At 42.1% G+C, this 24,614-nt stretch overlaps 1 long non-coding RNA gene across 1 annotated transcript; it reads left to right on the top strand.

Moving 5' to 3' along the window:
- The first annotated feature begins 203 nt into the window (after nucleotides 1–203).
- Nucleotides 204–20,636, top strand: LOC128341922 (uncharacterized). Its single transcript, XR_008314680.1, has 4 exons — nucleotides 204–314; nucleotides 11,791–11,842; nucleotides 17,454–17,539; nucleotides 20,494–20,636. It is a non-coding gene; the product is annotated as an uncharacterized LOC128341922 (long non-coding RNA).
- The last annotated feature ends 3,978 nt before the right edge of the window (nucleotides 20,637–24,614 follow it).

Here is a 24,614-nt window from a genome sequence, read left to right as displayed (position 1 = left end):
GGCACCTCATGTGACTCCCCATTGCCCCCTGCCCAGCCCCATAGCCTCTCAGCCACTTGCCCTCTTCGCCGTCTCTCCTGCTTGTTCTGCTGGCCGCAATCGAAGCAGCAGGCAAGCTGCAAAGAGCTCCTTTTCTCCCGCCTCTCAGCTGATCGGTGGGTGGGCGGGGCTTCCACGGAGGCCTCCGTGTAGGCCGCAGTGAAGCCTGAACTCGAGTAGGGCCCAAGCCAGCCAGGAAGGAGGAGGCAGCCAGAGTGTTCTCTGCAGCAGAAGATCCCTTGCTGCCCTGCTTAACCCAGACCAGCATTTGCCAGGTAGAGTGTGAACTCCTTTTTGTGGTTACCTTTCCTGCCCCCCCCCCCATATATAGGGATCTGCTTGCCATAGGGCTTGGATATGGGGGTGGGGGGGGAGGGACCGAGAAGTCTCTGAATATTTATTTTGAAACAGCTTGGAAAATTTGCTGACTTAAAAAAAACTATCTAAAAAGTCCTATAAGTGGCTTGTTTCATGGCAGAAAATTGCAAAAACTTCTGGAACAGTATTTTATTAATTTTATTTATTCATTTATTCATTTATAAATGCACTTATGTTCAAGTTGTTTTGCAACCCAGAAGGTCTGAGTGAGAACTGTGAAGCATGTGTGGTGCTTTTATTTTATTTTTCTTGTGTGTGAACTGCTCCCCAATAACTTGCAGGGACTTCAGGGTCAATCTGGCCAACATGTGAATGCAGCACCTCCATTCCAGAGGAGATGTGTCTTAAAGGGCTTTAAAAGCCTCCTGTGAAAAACCTCCTGCAATCAAACTTGACTGAATTTGTTCAGAATTCTGAGAAAACAAACATAGGCTCACCCTGCATGGTTGAAAGTCTCCTTTGCTAATCTGCAGCGAGGGGCCCATTTTAATAATTCATCTTTCTAGTGTGTTCTAGGCATTAAAAGTAAAACAAATGTATAGTACTCAATGTATATCACTATATATTGTGACGTGTGCGTGTGTGTATTCAGTGAAATGTATTTCCAGGCAGCATACTTATTTTGGAATATCAGACTTAAATCCTTGGGGGCCTGGGGTGTGCGGAGGCCCTGGACTTTGGGGGGGGCATTTTAAAATCTTGTCTCTGGGCCCACTCCAACCTTGCTACGCCCCTGGAACAGAGGCTCTGCTACCACTTGGCAAAGCATCTCTTCGGTAACAGTAGGAGGCAGAAGGCTTCTTTCTGCCCTGTGGTTCCCCAAATACCTGCTGTTTGAAGTGATCATCTTAACTTATCTCATTGGAGACCCATCCCTGACAGCAATACATAGCTAATAAAGGAACATAGGAAGCTGCCATATACTGAGTCAGACCATAGATCCATCTAGCTCAGTATTGTCTACACAGACTGGCAGCAGCTTCTCCAAGGCTTCAGGCAGGAATCACCCTCAGCCCTATCTTGGAGATGCCAGGGAGGGAACTTGGAACCTGCTCTTCCCAGAGCAGCTCCATCCCCTAAGGGGAATATCTTACAGTGCTCACACATCAAATCTCCCATTCTTATGCAATCAGGGCGGACCCTGCTTAGCTATGGGGACAAGTCATGCTTGCTACCACAAGACCAGCTCTCCTCTCCTAAGATTATCATATCGTAATATAATAACACAATATATAATATATTAACCCCTGCTAACTGGGCAAAGAGGGACCTTTTTAATGTGGTGATTCTCTTTATTTAGCAGGGGGAGAGTACCTGGCCCTCTCCACCCCCAGCACAGTACCTCCAGTGACTGTTGCTGGTGTCTATCTTATGTTTCTTTTTAGGCTGTGAGCCCTTTGGGGACAGAGAGCCATTTTATATCTATCTATCTATCTATCTATCTATCTATCTATCTATCTATCTATCATTTCTCTACATAAACTGCTTTGGAAACTTTTGTTGAAAAGCTGTATATAAATATTTGTTGATGTTGTTAATATAATGCACCAACATTCATTAATTTAGAAATACACTGAGACAAATGTCTTGTTCAGACATTTTTTTAAAAGGACCATGTACACAAGTACAGAGTCCACTCTGGAGCATGTTTGGAAATCTACCTCTCTCTCTCTCTCTCTCTCTCTCTCTCTCTCTCTCTCTCACACACACACACACACACACACACACACACACACCACACACACCCCTCACATGCTATTCATGGTTACAGTGTTTTTCTGAAGAGGGGGGCAGGGGGGCACCCACACTGGGAGGGCGCCTGCTGCTACCACCCCGGCGCTGGGAGAGGCCCCACAGTCTGAGCCATCAGAAGTCCATGGCCAGCTGCTGCGTACTCACTTGCTACACGTCTTTACTCTTTAGAGTGCCTCATCTTAATTCTGTGGGATGCTCCTGCCCTAGACCTTCAAGGTTGAACTCCTTGGCAAACCAAAGGAAGTAGGCAATTTATCTAAACTGAGTTTGAGGGCGGCTTGCAGGACTCAAAACTTTCCATGATGTTCAATATTATCACCACCACTCTGAGCCCTTGGGAATAAAGTGGAATGCATTTTAAAATGCATGAAGTCATCCAACATTCCATAGTCATCTTTGCACATATATATACACCTGCGCATCAGGGAAGGAACCTTCACAGCAATCCTTCCCCTCCCAATGAAGAGACCCACCCAAGAGTCCCCCCTACAACCTCACTTCACTACCTCCAAGTCTACAATCAATTGCTAAGGCCCATGATTCAGCACTTCCTACTAGAATGCCCCCAGATGCTGCAATATCCTTCAGGCCCCTGAAGGGACAGATCCTGCCCCAACCAATTGAAGCTGCCTTGGTACCACTGGGTCCAGAAAAACCTCTGGGCAGTCTAACCTTAAACAAATAAAAATGTCTTCAGCTCCATTTTCAAACTCCAGTAGCATCCCCATTCCTCCCCCAAAGGCTTTATTATTATTATTTCTTGTATTTATTTGATTTGTATACCGCCCTTCCAAAATGGCTCAGGAGGCTTTTTCTCCTCTCCTCTCCTCTCCTCTCCTCTCCTCTCCTCTCCTCTCCTTCCATCTCCTCTCCTCTCCTCTCCTCTCCTCTCCCACAAGTCCCTTTTCTCTTTCAACCTTCTCCCATATTTTCCTTTTCAGGAAGGCCAAGCCAGAGATGTGGGTTTTCCACAAATATTTCAAATTGGAAAATTTTCTGGAAAACCTGCCCATACAACTTTTTCTCTCACTTGCATAAGGTGAGATTTTTTAAAAAAATCTAAAATCTTTTTTTAGAAAAATTTAAAATAAAAATAAATTGATAAAGAAATAGATAAAGGAGGGGTGATTAATAGGTTGCAGAACCCCTAGCACTGGCTCTGGAGCAACTGAACACGGTGGTAGCCCCAAACCATTTGCCCCCTCATGATTTCCTTTCCAATCTCCCAGAATAACAGGAATGAGTAAGAATGTCCGGAGCACATATCAAGGAGTTAGGACAGCTCATTATCCTATCACCACTTTTCCCTTTCAGCTTTTAGAAACCAGTTGTTTAATGTATTTATTTCTGGCAGCGATAACCACAGGCATTAGGCTATCCATGACAAAGACCTCTGAAAATGCTCTTCAGGGAAATGTTAGGGGGGGAATGTCAAGATCTTTCTGCTCAGTCAGTAAGAGAGCCTAAATATGGAATCACATGTGGGATGTTTGCATTTCTGCCATCTGGATGCTTAGGAGCTTCTTTATGGGGACACAGGTGGGGAGATACTAATAGCAGAAATAGACATTGGACTGTATGCGTCGAAGCACCCACAGAAAGATGTTCCGCAAAAGAAATCCACTGCCGCCGCCTCCCCATAGCAATCCCCTGTGTCCTCTGGGGACCATCAGAAATGAGGTGGGATGTTCTTCAGGGAAAAGAGGAAATTCCTAGCAATTGGCAGAAACACCTTGCACAAATGGAGGTTCTTGCAGCAACTTCCTTCTGCCTGCGCTTCTTAGGATCTAATCCATTGAGTTCAACAGACTTGAGCATCTTTAGTTGTTCTGTGTTGGACTGTAGTCATTAACTTATAACCAAAGAAAAGACTATATTGTAAAAAGCAATAAAATCACACAGAGAAAAACAATATTTTGACCTTGAATCTTGTGCGCAGTTAGTTTGTTCATTATCACTTATATCCCACCCTTCTATATCTGTTATACCTTTTGATGAATTTGTTGGTTGGTTTGTGCAAAATAAAGTCATTCTTCTCCATTACCTACAGATACCAAATTTTGCATGAATAATTTTGCTATGGAAATTAGCTGAATGCACTACTTTTTAGACTGTAACATGCTGAGGAAAAGGTTTACTTCTTTATATTTAGAACAAATTCTGAATATACTCATATTTTAACTGTTATTGTTCTCAATATATTTTAACTTGATAATCAGATCTGTAATTCAAAAACAACGTACCTAAGAGAAGCAGAAGATCATTCTCAGATTCAAATTTACTATGATTCAAATTTACCATATATGGTCATTATTCACTTAAATGAATATTGTTTGGAGTTGATAACATCTTTCTAAAATTTGCATATAAAATTGGAATTAAAGGTTATAAACCACTTTTGGTATTAAAATGTATGTGCTTGTAATTACCTGATACTGTCACAGACATCTCAGAGTGATGAGAACCTTCTGTAATGTACTTGTGGGTAGATCATAATAAAGAAATAGAGACAGTTTGGAGGACTGCACCATTACCAAATTGGATTGGCATCTTAAGTTTAGCCTTTTAATTTACTTTTTGGCTGCTGTTATCTATGCTGTATTAAGTAAACCTCAGAGAAACCACATCTATATTTCAAGCCTTGATGAAACCACAGGTCTATTGACTATTTATTCCCAGTGCAGAATCTGTTTTAGTAATTTGTGGCCCTGTATACTGTATACTTTGATCCAGTACTTTTACTAATGAATGGGCTGTAGAGGAAATAGAATGCTTACAACCTCAGTCCTGAAATTGAGCTCTGGACAATTGGAGTGGAAACATAAGAGATATCTTGGTAAATTGTGCTCTAGGAATTGGAAGACTGCAAAAGATCTTTCCATCAGAATGTGGAAAAAACCAAATAGTAGTGCTGTGTGAAACCTGTCAATGTATTTCCACAAAGACACTCATCTGCAAAAGTGGATATATATTCACAGTGCAGATCTGAATCATTGTACATTGCTTGCATATTTTTAGAAACAATATGCTTATTTTGCCTAGATATCTCTAGAAGCAGTATAATGCAAACTGGAATTATTGTTTCTCATCATATGCACAGCTGTGATGCATGTTGTGATGCAGATTTCTCACAAATCTGATCAAAAATTGCTCAGACCTGTTGTCTGTTCCAGTCACTTATTGGACCAGATTTTCACAAATATTTACAGGGGGAGACATCCTAACTAATGCAGGGAGACACAGTGAGAGCCACATCTTCACAGCAGGATGCTGCTCTAAATGCAGCTGGAGGCTGCCCTGTTGCCTCTGTGCTTGCACCCATGGTTTGTGTCTGTGTGTGTGTGGGGGGGAGAATTTCTGTGCTTTCTGAAAAGATGTCTCTGAGGGCTGCATCACCCTCGGGACATATTTCTGGAAGGCACAGTGTACTTCTGGAGTCAGAGGAAATTGCCAAAAATCACTCCCCATCATGGGGAAGTGGCAGTGGCAGTGTGCAGTGGCAGTGGAGAAGCTCTCCAGGGCAGATGCATTTTCCTGGTGTGTTCACACTGCCTTAGTTAGGATCTCAGTCAGGATTCCTATCCATATGATCTTGATGTGCCACTAACTAATTTCTAATTTAAGGGAAATTAAAACATCAGTTCATTTACTGTTCAACTACTGGTTGTTTTCTTAGTTTTGAAATCTGGCTGCTCTATGGTCTTTCATTTTGAGGTGGTCTTTCATTTTGAATTAAATATTTCTGGGGGGTTGCCTTAATACAGTTATCTACGGGAAGCAAACCATCTTCCTTCAAGTTTCTCAACAGTTTGCAGTACCCAGAAAAATTGATTTGGCTTTTCTATCTGATTTTCAGATATCAAAGTCAAAATATATGTGTGACAATATCTGACAGACAAAAACATTTTCTACTAGCAATGGCAGAAAAGGCTGGATTTCATCACATTGGTGCTTGGGTGAAATAAAACCTCTGTCCCTTATGCTGACACCTGGCTTCAAGAGCTACATTTTATTTTCCCACTGTAATCATTTTTGAAGTTATTCAGGCTTACTGTGAAATTAAAAATATAGCTACTGGCTAAGATCAAGTCTGTTAGTATTTGTTACTCTAGAAACAAAATCCAAGGTTGCACTGGGAAAGAGCAAGAAGTAACTTCACAAAACTGGCTGCCAACAGCCTCAGTAGTATATCTGGAATATTAGTTAGGAACATAGGAACATAGGAAGCTGCCATATTCTGAGTCAGAGCATAGGTCCATCTAGCTCAGTATTGTCTACACAGACTGGCAGCTGCTTCTCCAAGGCTGCAGGCAGGAATCTCTCTCAGCCCTATCTTGGAGAAGCCAGGGAGGGAACTTGGAACCTTCTTCTCTTCCCAGAGCGGCCCCATTCCCTGAGGGGAATATCTTACAGTGTTCACACATCAAGTCTCCCATTCATATGCAACCAGGGCAGACCCTGCTTAGCTAAGGGGAAAAGGCACTAGACCAGCTTTCCTCACTGAACTAATAGTTCTAAGAACCATTTCTATTGGGTCAAATTATAAGGCACCCAGGCTCCTGAGTGTCAGGATCCTGAATGTCATCATAGAATCATCTACAAGCAATACACCACCTAGACTGCAGTAATGGTTAGTAGACCACACAAACCAATCCATGTTCATCTGGCCGCTGAACTTGCTCTCCAATCTGAGTAATTTGTCACAAGAATAACAGCAACAGGCTTCTAGTGCCTTACCCCAGAGCACCTTACCCAACTCCTGTCTCCTTTAGAAACCAGCCGTCATCTTGGCTTTGACTACATCCTTATTTCTGGCTCCTCATACCTGGATCTGCTTTCTCCAGCCTTGGTTTTGCCAGTCTTGATCCATGATCTTGCCTCAGCACCCAAAGAGCCAGTGCAGACTAAGGATGTGCATGAACCGGTTCGGCGGTCCTTTTATGGACCGCCGAACCGGTCCAGAGGTCCAGCATTCAGACCAGTTCAGAAGCAGGGAGAGTGCCCATCCCCCCTGCCCACTTACCCCCCGCTGGTGCTATCTAAAAAAAACACTAGTGTGAGGCTGCTGCATACCTCCTTGCAGCCCCAGTCAGTGTTGTACTGGAAGTGGCTGGTGCACATGCGTGATGTGCGCATGCACACTGGCCACTTCCAGTATGATGCTGACCAGGGCTGCAAGAAGGTTTGCAGCTGCCCCACACCAGCCTTTTTGGAGACAGCACTGGTGGTGGGAAAGTGGCGGGGGGAGATGATCACCCCCTGCTCCTTAAAGGTAACCCCCCCACCTCCCGGGAGTGCACAAATCTGTTCGTGCACATCCCTAGCGCAGACTGAGACCTGACACAAATCCTGTTAAGAGCCTCAACAATCAATGGGGTTTCATAACACAGCATTGTTTCTTGTATCCATATGTTTCTCAATATTGCTCCTACTTGATGGGGATATTAAAGTGACAAGCTTTTTGAAATGCATCCCTCCCCACACACCAAATGAGGCAAGTTGTTAAAATACCCTGAAAATCTGCAGTTTGCATGCTGTCATCCTTAAAGCCTTATTGGAAAAGAACTAATTCTATCCTAGAGATGACAGGTTCCTAAGAGTACAAGTCCATGAGAACTACTTGTCATAACATTTGCTGCTCTAGGGACACTGGTATGAGGCCTGCTTTCTTTTTTCCCTTATATCTGCTTAAAAAAAAATTTCTCTCCACAAAATGACTTGTCACTATGTCTCTTGGGCAGGTTGAACAACTGTGAACTCTTCCCTGGCTCGTCATGAAATGAGGTCTCAATTCTGCATGATTTTGCAAATGTGTTGCAGTCAGTACAAAGGAGACTCAATGAGTGTTGTCTGATCAACACAAATTGATCACCAAAGGATTAATTAGCAAGTGTTTTCTACCATACTGCAAGGAGGAGACAAACTCTTTCATAAATACAGGCACATATGCATGATTAGTCTGCTTACACTTCAAAATGTTACATTTTGTCACAGTCACATCAACCTAACGCTTTATCTGACTTGTCATGAAAATAACCCTCCCCTTGAGAAATGTTGCTAATTTTATTGAGACTCATTTTTGGCATCCTTCCATATTCTTGTATTTTTGTGGATGTGTAGGAACTTCCATATTCTTGCAGGGTGTGATGCACACAACCCCTCGTCAAATAAGAATGTAGCTCTCTAATAATGAGTGTCTTTCCTGAGTCACTGAAAAAACCTTTTCCCCCTGCCAGCATGTTAAAAAATTGGTTCAAATCAGTTAGATGTTTCACAAGTTAGCCCACTTGCACCTCAAACGTTCATGAATCCACCATCTTGAATTGGGTTGGATTACATCATCACAAAGCCACCTAATGACGCAGCAGGAAAATGACTTGATTAGCAAGCCAGAGGTTGCCGGTTCGAATCCCTGCTGGTATGTTTCCCAGACTATGGGAAACATCTATATCGGTCAGCAGCAATATAGGAAGATGCTGAAAGGCATCATCTCATACTGCATGGGAGGTGGCAATGGTAAACCCCTTCTGTATTCTACCAAAGACAACCACAGGGATCTGTGGTTGCCAGGAGTTGACACTGACGGCACACTTTACCTTTACACCATCACAAACTATACTGTTGAGGTTTCCCTATGTGTCCCTACAACTGTACCTGATTTGGTCCATACTGGTCCATGCTGGTCCAGGCAATACACACAGACACATAGAAGGACACACACATGGAATGTCAGGTGATCTCATAAGCACACTGGAAAGCAGACTAAAAAGAACACTTAACATCCAAACATTATGCTCCCATTTACAGACATTTCTCCACAAGCCATTCCACTAATTCTGATATATTGCTCAAAGAAAGTTTGAGGAGAGGAAAACCCCTTGATATTTCTGTGATGTCATTGTTAGCTGAAATTGCATTCCAACTGACAGTGGAAGAATGCCATGGTAAGAGTATAGTCTGAGAAGAGCACAACAAATTGAAAACCTTTCTGTATCATGAAGATAAAATGGTTAAGATGGACTTTGTGGAACTCATCCAGCTCATATTGTAAACATGTCGGCAAATGTGAGGAAACTATGAAATCGGCTGCCAAATTGCTATAGAATTTCTGAAAGGGTATCCAAGAACCTTTTTCCTGCCAGCCAATTGAAGAGCCTTGTTAGCATACATGAAGCCCACAATGATTCATGAAAGAAATATCAAAATAAAACACTGACATCTGGGAACAGAAAAAGACAATCCAGGTGTCAGGCATTTGAGTCTGTGATTTGTCTTTTCAAATTATGCATTAATATTAAGTTATCTGTTTTGTGCCAAACTTCATGTAGACAACTGTTTTCCACACACAGTTTCACAATGTAAATATCACACCCTTGGATTTTCTGCTCTTTTTCATGTTACTAACTAATTGCTATATGTTCAGTTAATAAAAATGAATAATAGAAAGAACAAAATGGGGACAAAGTAGGGGATGAACAGGGAAACATGCATTGCTAATTATTTAGGATAATAAGTGGGAAGATAAATTCTATCAGAGAATGCAGAAGGAACTTGAATCTGGAGAGAGCATGACCCCAATCTGTCTTTACACAAATTCCACCAGAGTAGTTGTAATCACATGCAGCAACTAATGGACCTGGATACATCTGTAGCTAAAGATGCATCTAGCCAATTCAGTGGGACTTACGTACAAGTTGGCAGTGCAAATTTATATTGTACTGTCAGGCAGTAAGGCCGAATTCAGACAATCCAGGAAACCATAATTTGTTGGACTGTGAAAGAGCTGGTGAAAGTGTGCATGATCTCCTCCACCCTCCTTTTCCCTTTGTGTGCCAGCAATAGTCCCTATTCAGCCCAGCATAATATATCTCCAATGGCTGTTTGCAATTATCTGGTTTATGCCTCTTTTGACATGGTGAGCTGTTTTGGATTTGGGAACCTTTCCCCCCTTTTTTGCTTTATTTGAGAATGCAGATAACTGTCATTATTGAAAAGTCATATATGATGATGATGATGATGATGATGATGATGATGATGATGAAGATCATGCTGATGCAAAGCTTCTTGGTTTGTTAAACCATAGTTTACTATGATATCTGAAATGGAAAACTCTGGTTTAAGTGATTTTGGTTTGCCATCCTTATTTGCTATAATTCCTTAAATCACAGGACAGGTTCTCATGACCCGTGCAAAGCTACCCAACCAGGAACTGGGAAATTTACATGTTTTGTGCATTACTAACTTCCCAAAACCAAAAATGAATCCAACAATGGTTGCCATTATTGGATTGGCACTGCACCAACCTGACATTCAACCAGTATCAGTAATCCAGGATTTGATCTACATTTGCTGATCCTGGTTAAATGTTGGGTTGGTGAAGTGCCAGTTTGACTTCGATGAAAATTTCTGAGTTGTTACCATCAGAAATCAGGAGCACGTACAGTGTGCAGATCTCCGAATTTCTGATTCCCTACAGTTGCGGGGATCACGAAGACCAGCCCATGGTTTCCCAGTTTTGATGTTGTGGTTTAACTAACTGGGAAGCTGTGCTGAACCAACTGAAATGTTTATTTCACAGGAATAGGAAAAGTTATCCTTCTACATTTTTCTTCCTAATAATGTCACATTTTCATATTTTTCTCCAGCTACCATCCTATGTGACCTAGTTCAAATCAAGTTTATTAAATTATACTGTCCTGCTCAAGTAGTTGTTTTGCTGTAACTACTCTGTCTTCGGGGATGATGCGGCAGCCACCAATCACAGTGTGTACTCTGTTATACATTCTGACTAATGATGAAGCCTTCAGTCATTTACTGCAAGCAACTTCTAAGGGATAATTTGCACTTTTGAGATTAAAAAGTCACAGCAAGTTGGCATCACTTTAATTTTGATGAATGAAAGTTCCTGTAAACACAGCTCCACACATTAAACACTTAATTTATGTCATTTCCCAGAATGTGATAAATTTCCATTTTGGGAATTGTTGGGGAAGGCGTTCTTCACCTTTTATTCTTTTGAGTTCGTTCTGTGATCTCCATGCTTCTTGAGAGAGGGAGGCAGGGATGCAATTTCAGCTTTCAGTGGTGAGGCCAAGATTTAGGGCATGGTTCAAAATTGTACTCTTGGTTGTGTTCAAGATGAAATTGCAACAAAACAAAACAAAGCAAAATACCAACTCAAAAAATAATATTTTGAGAGCTGTTGATGTGCTTGTTATAGAATAACCACCCAGATTATTGAATGGCCTTCATGATAGGTGCTTTTGGCTTTGAAGTGAGCACCAGAGTCAATTTTATTACAGCAGGCATTTTTAGTTAGGCCTTTTAGCATCTCTGGGTTTACTCTTTCTCTTTGTTTTTGCTGTTTTGTTATTTCTGCTTTTATTGTATTTTATATTGTGTCATATCATTTTATTAAGATTGTGCTCAGTTATTTTGTATCTGGTTTGCAGAAAAAAGGTGGGATACACATTTACTAAGTACCTTAGCCTTTCTCCTGTATTTTGCCATGATGAAATGGGAGCAGGGTCAGTGAAAAGCTTTATCTAAAAGTCAAACCATATGTGAAGGGGGAAGCATGCCTGTGGTTTTCATGTCTGCCTTGTTCATATATTTCAGAGAATGTCTTCTTCACTATGAGCCCCATCGCCCATGGAGAACATCTGGAGAGGTCAGTCTGCAGTTGCCATTGAATCTTTTGGTCAGGCCTTCTCTGTTGCCACCCTGAAACTCTGGAATATGATCCTTGCTGAAATGAGCCTCCCTATCTCTGGCAACTTAAAAGTCTCTAAAGAAACATGTATTCACCCAAACATTTTAACTAGACTTGTGGTTTTAAATTGTGTTAAGGTTTTAGTTTCTGTTTTAGTTTGTTTTGTGTTGCTGTAAACCACCCAGAGATGGAAGTTTGGGGTGGTGTACAAATATTTGTAGACAGAGGCCCACATACTGGGCAGTGATCCACCAATCCAAGAGAGGGGCTCATTTGCTGCTTCCAAGCCACTCTGCAGCCTATGGCAGGGCTGCTCCATGGCTACTATTGTGCCACCACACTTTGGATGCTACTTCTAGCATTCCCAATGGGAATGCTACATCAGCAGTGCAGCAACTCTCCTCATCCCAATGGGAGTAGCACTGGAAGTGCAATGGCACATTCCTTAGTAGGCATAGAGCAGCCCCACTGCTGGAAAGTGTGCAGGCAGGCTGCAGAGCGGCTCGGAAGCAGCAAGCACAAACAGCAAGCTCTTCAATTGGTAGCTCACTGCACAAAATGGGGGCCAGAAAGGGTCTAAATATACAACAAAAGATTGCAGTGCCCTCTCCTTACTTTCCCACACTCCCCAGTCTGAAATGAGCGGAGTGGAGGAGAAACGTATCTGAAGTGACAGAACGCAGACGGTAAGGCAGAGCAAGAGCAGGGCTCAGATCCTCTCACAGATTTGGTTGCATAAAATACCACCTACTTTGTACACGACTGGGGCAGGTACATAAATAAACAAATGCGGCTGGCGTCCTGTCACATCCAGTTCAGCTTTAAGAGCTATTCAAAGATAGGCATGAGTCCTTTCTATGATATATATATATATATTCATGAATTAAATTATCGTTGACTAAACCCCATGTAATTTTTTGTTATGCTGATAACACATTGTTCTTTATATTTCCTTTTTCATATCACTGGCTCACACACTGCACAAGAATACATCAACCTAGTAGCGTTGCATTTGCACAATTTTTGCAAGTGTTAAATTTGTACAAATTCCATCACACCATTATTTCTAATGGGCTTGCTCTTCTGTAACAAGGTTTGTGCAACTTAACACAAATTGCGCAAATGCATTATTAGTTGATGTACTGTTGTATAGTATGTAACAGTATGTAAACCATTACATATACACAAAATACATTTTAATAACCCACTCTAATATTTAATTCTATTCATCGTGCTTGTGTTCTATATTTTATAAATATTTAATAGCTTATTTTTCTCAGCAGTTACAAGTAAATGTGGTAGAAGTTATAGATGCTCCCCATTATCTGTTAAGCAATTAGAAGGCAATAAGCATTTCTTAATTTGAAATGTTACCCATTGCACATTGTGGTAAAATGATTATTTAAGCTTTAGTAAGTATTGGTGTAATTATTCCTGGTCTAAGCTAATTGCTTCATTTTACCCAGGAATCCTACACATGCCTTTTGTATAAAAAGATACTAAAACACATGGCAAACATTATTTAGTGAAAGCTAGACAATTTTACCTTGTATGTTGTATTTATTTTTTCATTTGTTCATTAATTATTACAGGTGGACCTCAGCACATGCAATCCCAGCAATTGTGTATTTGCATATCCACAGTCGGGAAATTGACACCTGACTGTGGATTGACAATCGGTATACATGGAAGGAAATGGTGAAAAAATGAATAGTTTTTGCATATCCGCGGTTATGGGGTGGCTGGAAATGACCTCTGAGGTCATTTCCAGCTGCCATTTTGAAGGAAGTTCCCATTTTGTGGCTCATTGGCATTTAAAAAGGGGCATGGTTTTTTTGTGAGGAAATGGGCAAAAATTGGTATTTGGGGGCATTGCTGGACAGTTGGGGACCCACAGAGCATGATAGGTCACTCGTGCCGAACCAGACCACTCCCTGGTTCAAATAACCAACTCATGGGCCAACTCGGAGTGTATATTTGTAAAGGAGAATCCATCAAGGATGCCCCTTTACAAGAAAAGGAATTCCCTACAATACATAGTGTAAATGCATAAATGGGGGGAGGGAAATTAGTATTTACCTTAATAATTAAGGCAGTGGGGATGGCAGAGGTGGCTGTGGTGGAAACATCAGAGGCGGGGGGCTCCTCTAACCCTCCCGTCAGCCTCTCAAGTGACAGTCTTGGCTGGCTATGACCTGGTTCAGCTTCTGACCATGTGCAGAGGCCCTAATTAGGCAGCAGCTGGCCTGGACTGTCATTTGGGAGGCTGACGGGGAGTTGGAGGAGCCCCCGCCACCACCATTATTAAGGTAATTATTAATTATAATAATTACTTATTATTAATAAAAATAAGTAATTATTATATTTATAGAACTTATTAATTATAATAATTACAATTATTCAGGTAAATAGTTCCCTCACTTAGTGTATTTTAGTGTAAATAATTCCCTCAGCCCATTTAGTGTAGGGAATTCCCTTTCCTAGTAAAGAGGAATCCTCGCTGGATTCTCCCTTACAAGTATACCCCGCAAGCCAGTCTGCAAATCAGCTTGGCCTGGCTCAACGGCTAAACCAGACCGGATCTGGTTCAGCTGAGCCTGGACCGGGCTAGATCGGCTTGAATCTGGATCGGATTTGTGCCAAACCAGCAAAACTGGTTCCATGCACGTCCCTAAACTTAACCCCCTGATTGCCATTGCTCTAATGCCTCATTATCTGAGGTTTTCTTACCCGTGGAAATCAGCATGAACGGAACCCCCACAGATAACAGGTACACCTGTATTCATTTATTCATTCATAAGACATTTATATCCCCCTTTCCTGCCAAAGGTAGTTTAAAGTGGCTTGTGACAACATTGTAGAGACAATGGCTAACATCCAAAATGATTCTGGTACACGCAAATTTTCAGTCACTCAAGAGGTTAGCTGAGTTGCACTCAAAATGGGATTTCTGCAAAAGCACTAGTGTGCCAGAGCACTGTTGTGCAAATGTTGCCATTAAAACAAATGAGGTGTGCCACAGTTGCATAACTGTTCAGCTGCAACATTAGTGGTAATGCAACATTAGTCTGGAGTGCAAGCTCCAGACTTAGCACAATTAGCTAGTGCAACCATCTTGGGCTAGCCTAATGTCCTCCTGCAAGTGTTCTGTTGCTCTAGATGTCAGCCAAAATCTGTAAAACAAGAACCAGCCAAATAATGAAGATCAATACAAAACAGGCAAGTAGCATAAAATAAAATATAACCACAAACCAGCACAAGACCACACACACACAAAAGCTCAGATACAGAAAAATCAAAATCTGAACTTTAGCACTTTACATGCCAAATTTTGACCACATGCCAAATAGAATAAAATGTGCATGGAGGCCAAGTTTGTGTGATCTTCCTCTCCTTTTCTGAGGGGAATTGTGCAGATCTTGTTCCATGTGCCATGACTGGGCATTTCCATGGAATGCCCAGCTCACACTAGATGTGTGGTGGAAAGGAATGGAGCTTATTATGAGGTTGGCAGGTTTGGCTTTTTTAAAGCCAGACTTTGGGTTACGGCCCATTTGACCCACGAGTATAGCCCTTAGGTTCTGGCAATTTGTGGCTAACAGTGCCTCCTCAGGAAAAGTATGAAAATGTGTCAAGTTTTAGCCTGAGATGTTTGTCAAGATTCAGCCTTCTTAAAGGCTGACCTCTTTCACTTCAAGAGTTGAATGAAATAAATATACTTCAAAATAAAGAATAACGCACTGCTTTTGCTCACTGTAGCGATACTGTATGTAACATTTCCACTAAGAACCCCTTATTAGTATCAAAGTTAAGTACAGTATTGTATAAGCATTATCTCCAGCATATAGAGGCCTACTGCAAGATGTGGCTCTTTCTTTTGAATACAACACTCTCTGGCAAGGTATAACAATTACAGCTGCAAAGCCCAGAGGTCTAGATTTATGTTCTTTACAAGTAACCTCAAATCATTTTCCGAGACTTGATTCATCTGAAACACTCCATTGTACCAACTCATTCAGCCAACTATATATGGTATTCTTTTTCAGAAAGGCCATCTTGCAGTCAACATGTCAAGACTTGGGCCACTGTCTCTTTCAGCCACATAGTAGACTGCAGGCACTAATTTGAGTTTTTTTTTGACATTTTAAAGCCTATTTTTGCTTGAATGAACACATATATAAAGCTGATTGTGTTTCAGGATTGCTATTTTTGTTACAATATCTTTCATTTTGGTGATGTAGGATTTGTATCTCTCAAGTGCGCAGAATAATATCTGTATAGCAGTGCTATTCAGGTGCAGTAGTGACTGAATAGCTAAATTGGCTCAGAAGTATTATGGCAGATAAAAACACTGTCATCCCAATGCTAATCATTTGTGTCAGCATATTCGCCTGAAGGGACAGTGCTATTTGTAAGGCTTCTCATTCCATCCCAAGAGCCTGATCCAGAGCTCTGAGGAACATAGAGCAAAGGGCTTCCTTATTATAAAGACACGGTAGTGCCTGTATGGGAAAGGTGTTGGTTAAAAACAGTATTCCACCATTATAAGCCTTGCACATTCTATTGTTCATAAACTCTATGGCATCCATCCAACCCGCCTGAAATGTATGTACACATCAACTAGATGGGAAGTACACCACCCCTCCAAATATGATGCAGCTCTGTTGGGAAATGGCTGATATACAGGTGAAACTCGGAAAATTAGAATATTGTGCAAAAGTCCATTAATTTCAGTAATGCAAATTAAAAGGTGAAACTGATATATGAGACAGATGCATTTCATGCAAAGCGAGATAAGTCAAGCCTTAATTTGTTATAATTGTGATGATCATGGCGTACAGCTCATGAAAACCCCAAATCCACAATCTCAGAAAATTAGAATATTACATGGAACCAAGAAGACAAGGATTGAAGAATAGAACAATATCGGACCTCTGAAAAGTATAAGCATGCATATGTATTCAGTACTTGGTTTGGGCCCCTTTTGCAGCAATTACTGCCTCAATGCAGCGTGGCATGGATGCTATCAGCCTGTGGCACTGATGAGGTGTTATGGAAGACCAGGATGCTTCATTAGCGGCCTTCAGCTCTTCTGCATTGTTTGGTCTCATGTCTCTCATCCTTCTCTTGGCAATGCCCCATAGATTCTCTATAGGGTCAGGTCAGGCGAGTTTGCTGGCCAATCAAGCACAGTACACTGTATACTTTTCAGAGGTCCGATATTGTTCTATTCTTCAATCCTTGTCTTATTGGTTCCATGTAATATTCTAATTTTCTGAGATTGTGGATTTGGGGTTTTCATGAGCTGTACACCATGATAAGGGCTTGACTTATCTCACTCTGCATGTAATGCGTCTGTCTCATATATCAGTTTCACCTTTTAATTTGCATTACTGAAATTAATGGACTTTTGCACGATAGTCTAATTTTCCGAGTTTCACCTGTATAGCAGTTTAAATCAACTGCTGTATATCAACTCAAATCAACTTATAAAAAGGGGAGTTTGGGTGTTGGCAACTTTCTTTTACCACAGATAATGTACCTCTTTAATGTTATCCTAAAATTGCAGCACTGCTCATGCAACCACTTGTCAGCAGCATTGGGACAGCCCTGCAGGTCTGCAGCAACCTTGACACGGTACTCAGCATTGCCCAAGTATGAATATGCATTTGCTCATATTCATCATGTTTTTATTCTTGTCCCTCCTCCCTTCTCCTCCCTCTGTGTCATCTTCCCTGCCACCCATTTAAACTTAGAATCAAACTAGATATTATGAGAAGAACATGTTTGATTTTTTTAAAAAATAGTAAAAATAGTCACACAAGACCCCAATCCAGATGGCGATCATGGCAGTGAGGAGGGGACACAGTGAAATACCCTATTCTAATCATAGAAGGCCCCATGACAATGACAATGTGGATCTGTATTTCCTGAAACCTACAACAGTGTGCCATGTTAAGAATCCAAAGTCAGATGAGATGCCCATTAACTTGAGTATTCTCTGTAACAGGGATTCTCAACGTTGGGTCCCCAGATGTTATTGGACTTCAACTCCCATAATCCCCAGCCCCAGTGGCCTTTGGTTGGGGATATAGTCCAATAACATCTGGGGACCCAATGTTGAATATCCCTGCTCTATAACACCTGCTTTGATGACATGCTGGATCTTAGCCTTCCTGGTTTCAGTTTTCTGGATATCCCTTCCATCCAATCTGCACAAACCTGACCTAATTGAGCAGATGGGTTCCAGGAACCCAGCCCCCCAAGCGCCTGAGGGCCCCCCAGCTCCACCCCTCCCTATCTTCTTCATTATCTCCCTCACTCTGAGGGGCTGCCGGAGAGAAAGGTGAACACAGTCCCCCCCTCCCTTAGCTACACCCCTGCACCAAACTAAACACAGTCCACCAACCATGTTCAGCATCATGCCAGACTCTTGGAAGAAAAAAGAATCTGCCATTATACAAACCTATGCTGTGTGACTGCGACATCTTAACAAGAATATTGAAGGGATGACACCTGACTGATGGAACTGGTTGACCAATTGCATGACTAAAAGTATTGGCTGACATGATGCACAGTGTCTTGACAATGCTGTGAACTGCATTGGGGCTGCAGTTACCCCCATTTGCTGCCATAGGAGTAACTGCAGCAGTGCTGCTTGACACCCACTTGGCCTCAGTGGTGGCAGGGCTGCCTGACGTGTCCACAGCAGCCCCAAGGCAGTTCTCAGAGTTGCTGAGACACTGCTAATCATGTCAGTCATTCTTGTACAAAACCTGAAATACAAGCATTCCTCAGATATTGAAATGTGAATCTCTATGTTGAGCACCCTAGCAGTACAAGAGTGACCCCTTTTCTGTAAAAGAATCTGAGCCCTTCTTCATGAGCAGTGAGAAAGGGCAAGAGGAAGCCCTAAAGAGCTTACCTCCCTACAGAGGAGTGACAGTGTCCTCTATGGCGCGCAGATCACCTGCCCGGATGACTACTGCTGCTGCTGGAAGCTCAGGGGGCCAGGACACGTCACTCCATGTTGCCCCCCCCCCGAGTTCCAATAATGCACTGCACAAATGCATGATGCATTATGGAGAGCCCCCCCATCCCCTCCCCTCCCCTCCCACAAACTGAGGAACATCTCCTCCATATGCCAGTCATGGCTGCAAGCAGCCACAGCTGGCACAGATCACGGAAATCGAGAGCACTCACTCTCCTAGCCTCATTTTGAAGATCGGCTGCCTAGGCGGGTTTGCCACTGAGGCTCCACTGGCATCAGGCCCAATCTCGGTGGTGCACACAAACAGGCAAAACTGGGCTGGGCTTCCTTAACCCGGTTTTGCCTGCACGTGTGAATAGCTTCTCTGTCTTTCTAAATATGACAAGCTCTGGTCTGAATGTTTGAACCTATTCTCAGTGTAAGAGTAGGGTATTTTCCTTTTTTTTCCCCTTTCATTTTTTGGTGGGGGAGGCTGGGATGAGTGATTTATTTATTAGTTGTAAGTGCTTATTATTATTATATGCATTTCAGTAGTCAATAGGGGAAAAAGAACATTGCAGAGCAGGAAAAAGCACAGAAGAAGACAACCAAAATAATCTTTCTTACAAAGAAAGCCTTTTTCAATTTTTTAAAAAATGGTGACCAAGAGGGAACATGATTGAGTCTTAGAAAATAATGCATGGTGTGGAGAAAAAGATTACATCTTTTAAAAGAAAGCTGAGATTTTTGAACAGGTTATAGAAGGAGGGGTCCAAGTGCACCCCTAATTTTGAAACACACTCCCAAGGTACGTAATACCATTTCATGTCCAACCATCTGGTGTCAGGGAAACGGAGGACACTTATCAGGAGAACATTTTCCTTCACCTTACTAATGGACTTTTGCCTGAGGGGGCCATCGTCTTTTTGATAGCTCACACTGGCACAAAAGATTGTCTGTTCCTAAAAATCATGTGAGAGTCTCCAAACAATAATGATAGGCCTTTCAAAAGTAATCAGGATTTTAAAAATATGACTTGCTTGCTAGTTCTGCAGGAGTTATAATTCAAATGCTTTTTCTTGTTCATTCCCCCACCCCCAAAGCAGAACTCAAACCACCATCTTTCTAAACATATGACAACACATGTATCACTGGTGTTAACTTTAAACCCTTGAACAATTTTAGAATTTGAGCGATCTAAAAGACCACCGCCTGCTATATGCACCTGCCTAATCTGCAAGATCTTCTGAGCCTATCTTTTAATGAATCCTCCTTACGAGATTTGACAGATGGCTACTAGAAATAAGGTGCAGCCTGCCAGCATTTCACAAACCAAGGCACAGCATGAGCACTGGGGGATGTTATGCTGGTGTTGCCAGAGGATATGGCAGCTGAATTTTAGGACTGGGATGCCAACCTTCTTATGCACTGAAACGTTGTTCTTAGTACCATTTGTAAATGGATAAACTCATGAGACATACTCAAATGAAAATACCATTATGCTAAAACCAAAAAGAAAGTGCATTATAGTACAGCTTATTTGATATAATCTGTTTGGGTTTGTTTGTTTTTTAAAGTTGCTCTTGGGTGTTGAGGTTTCATCATTCTATAACTCTAAACTGTTTCTGTTTGCTGTTAGGGTGTAAGTTTTGCCTGGAGAGAGGACTTTAATCCGTGTTGACGTATGCAGCCATGCAAGTTAAAAAGTGAAGCTATGTGCAGCATATACATTTACAGTCACTTTAATTTTTAATGTTTCAGTAAAAAATAGCTTGCCAACCAGATTTTTGTTTCAAATGCTTTCTGATATTTGGCCATTCTCCAAGTTCTTGTTTTGTACTTTGGCAGAAACCACATACAACTTTCATTCACATGCAGAGCAACCCTATGCGTGTTTACTCAGAAGTCAGTCCCACTGAATTCAGTGGAGCATATTTCCTAGTTAGTGGCTGACATCCAGACAACAGAAGCATGTACATAAAGAGCACCTCCAAGCATACAGTTGGACTGCCTCCACAGAGCCATTGGTACCCTTAAGTGTGTGCTTTTGTGCAAGAAAGCCACTGCCTTCAGAGACATGTTTCTCCTGCTTTGGGAACGCAGGAGAGCACTCTGGGAGAAGTGGCCACTGGCATCATTGCACAAAAATGTGCACATAAGGGAACTGACAGAGCTGTAGGGGCAGTCCTGTTGTGGGCTCAGAGGTGCTATTTATTTCCACACTATGGTAACAGAAGGTTGTTCTCACAATCAGAGATTACTGGGTAGGAGAGGGTTAACCCAGGAATCTCTGTTTGGGGCATTAGGAGTCCTCCAAACCCAGTGGTTCTGAGCCTGGGTAACCCAGACCCGCTACTCAGACAAAAAGTGAGGTAGGAAGAAATCAGGACCTGTCTTACCTCTTCCTCAGGTTGTTTATTCCACCTCTGCTTTTAAACTGCTTCCGGGGTCATGTTTACCATAAAGCTCTAAGACTTGTGAGGCCAAAGAACTGAGCACTGTTGCTGTACTGAGGGCTGCCTCCCTGCTGCTCACACAGTGCATTGTGGGATACTGGAGGACTCAGCTTGGATTCCCCCGCTCCCGATCTTGGCTATGGAGACTGCTCACACAGTTCATGTGGGCACATGAGTGGCAGAGCCATGAATAGGCTGGGAGCAGAAAGCCTTCCCTACACACACACACACACACACACACACACACACACACACACACGGTTTGGTCATGTGAACAAGCCCAGGGTGTCAGACTGTGATTTGGAGTTGCATCCTTATTAATCTGATTTTTAAAAAAAATTCACCCACATATAGCACAGTGAAACTGTTGGAGATGCAGCTCCTGCATGGCTTTGACTCTTAGCACCAGCAACACTAAAGACTGCTAGGGGCATTTCTCTCTGAACATGCTTTCTCTACTCTGATCCCCTTTTATTAGACTGATAGTCTCAGGTTTCATTCTCTCACCTGGAGAGAGAGAGATTTCCATCGTCTCCCTTCCCACTTCCTGTATGTAGCTAGCAATGAGGCATGTAGGCCATATCTATCTCCCTGATGGATTTCCTAAATAAACTACACCGCTGCAAGTGTTTAAAATACCACCTGCAGTGTTGTAGAACAGGACACTTCCATTCGTTTCAATGGAGGTAGTGTCGCACAACTGCGGTTGCACAATTTTAAGTCAGATCAGGATAGCCCTGTTCCGTAGCACTGCGGGCAGCATTTTAGGCACACACAACAGCATAGCTGATCCTGAATTGGTTGTATTTCACTACACTGTATGTGGGTGACCAATAATAGTGGCCACTGCTGGTACACACTTTATTTCATGCTATGCTTTATTACAATTAACAGGGAGCGCTAGCTAAGAATAGCCCTTGGGCGCATTCACACATAACACACAACTGCAGTTAAATGGGGCAGAGGCTGGAATTCCTGTATGCCCAAATGAGCGCAACCATGGTTTTAAGGCAAAAGTGATCTGTGGTTTCCCTCACAAAACTCCAAATTGAACCTTCATTTTTCAGGGAATTTTGCCACTCCAACCTCAGGTTTAGAGGCAGCAGTGTTACGTACAAATGCAGATGCCGCCATAACCAGGGTTTCATGATGCCTTTGGAACCATAATCATAGAGAGGGCAGCCCAGCCCAGCCCAGGATTGAGGTAGCTCTATGCACGCTGTGGTTCTCAATGGCCGCCTGTCGGCAAAAGCGTCATGGCCCCTCCATCCTCCTTTCTCTTCCAGCTTCTGCCTGGCAACAGTGATGCTATGGACCCGCAGTTGGAGTATTTAACTGGCATGATCCTTTCATGGTTGGCCAGCTTTCTGCCTCTTTCCATGGGAAATGGGTGGCCACCTAATAATATAGGGAAGAAAGATGGAGCAGTGGCAACTGTATTTAAAGCTAGGACATAGCTGCAAGTACAGTGAGGAAGGGGTTCAACTGCCATAGCCCTAACGAAGCTGGCCGGCAAACCCAGAAAAGCTTGATAGTGACTGAGATGCTTCTTTGGGGATCATGGCCAATGGCAGCCACCTTGATGATGTCCTGACACCCTACCTGCAACCTGGCAATGCAAGCGGCATGTGGCTGGCTGGGATGCAGCCTCAGCAGCCAAGAAGGAGGGAGGGGGCACCCTGCCCTGAAACTGGAGGTGGTCAAACTCTGGTTGGGCATACATCTGTGATGTGATTCATGGTTAGAAAAATTAACTGCGTGTTCGGCATCCTCCGGTTCATGTTATATTTGAATGCGGCCATTATGTTAGTAGATGGTTTGGTAGCAGCAGATAATTAAATCTCAAATGGATCTTCTGGCCCCCAAATCAATATTTATTTTCACTAACCAGAACAAAAGAAGGGTCAATTAAGCTAAACAACTAGTGTGACTCATCATACAAAAACCACCTGTAAATAAATTTGAGTATGCATATGGTTATTATGGGTTTTCTCCCCCTTTTTTGAAATTTTGAATGGTAAGGCTTTTCTCTAAGATGATGGCTCATACTGAGTTATCATTTTCTGGGCATCTCTTCTCCTCTTTACAGGGCTCTTTTTATCAAAATCCTTGAGGGAACAAAATCAAAGGACCATTTTATTCTGCTACAGCTTTGGAAATGTCATCAAATCTATTTTTTCCTGGCTGAGAAATATGAACCTCAATGCCTCATAATTGCAGATGCTGGTGAACTTCTTCAGTCTTGGGTTCAAAGAACTTTAGGGGTTTGAGAAAGTTTGGCTCAAAGGCAAAAGCAAGCTCTTTAAAATCCAGAGTCCTTTTGTGCTTAGAGAAGCTCATCTATTTCTTTTTCCTAACCCTCAGCATCTGTTAGCAAACAGTCCAGAGGAAAGAAAAAAGAGCAAATTAATTTGTTGTTGATGTTGTTGTTGTTTACACAGTCACACAGGTGTTATTGACTGGTTTGTTTTATCCAGACATCGAGTCCTTCCCAAGGACCTGAGATGGCTGAATCTTATTATCAATATTGTTGCTGTTGTTATTATAAATATCATTGCAGAATATAGGCTGTTCCCAGTAAAGTTGCTTTTTGAAATTGGCTGATGGTGATTTCTGTGGCCCCTATGGTGTTGAGGTGCTCTTCAAGTTGTTTTGGAATTGCACCTAGGGCGCCAATTACTACTGGGATTATTTTGGTCTTCTTCTGCCACAGCCTTTCATTTTCAGTTTGTATATCTTTGTATTTTGTGATTTTTTCTATTTCTTTTTCTTCTATTCTGCTATCCCCTGGTATTGCTATGTCAATTATTTTGACTTGTTTTTCTTTCTTCTCGACTACAGTTATATCTGGTGTATTGTGTGGCAGATGTTTGTCTGTTTGTAGTCAGAAGTCACATAATATCATCCCTGCTACCTTGTCATGCCTTTGTTTGTAGTCAGTCTGTGCAATGTTTTTACAACAGCTGATTAGGTGGTCCACGGTTTCATCTGCTTTACAAAGCACCTGCTGTTTGTTGTTGATTTCTTAGTGCCTGTTCTTGTACAGCCAATATTAAACACTCTATTTCTTTCTTCAAGTTGCCATTCCTAAGCCATTGCCAGGTCTTGGTGATGTTTGATTTTCCAGTTATATTGTGCAAATATTGACCATGCAGTGGCTTATTTTTCCATTTTTCTGCTCACTTCTTGACTTGTTCTTTCTTGTAGGCCTGCTTTGTTTCATTGGTGTTGAATAGTTTCGCATTATTGACCATTTGAAGTGCATCTTCTTCACTGTCCCTTATATATTCTTCAAGGCCTCTTT

This window comes from Hemicordylus capensis, chromosome 1, assembly GCF_027244095.1.
Source record: "Hemicordylus capensis ecotype Gifberg chromosome 1, rHemCap1.1.pri, whole genome shotgun sequence".
Taxonomy (NCBI): domain Eukaryota; kingdom Metazoa; phylum Chordata; class Lepidosauria; order Squamata; family Cordylidae; genus Hemicordylus; species Hemicordylus capensis.
The sequence above is the reverse complement of the archived record's forward strand: the minus strand, read 5'-3'. Positions and strand labels throughout refer to the sequence as shown.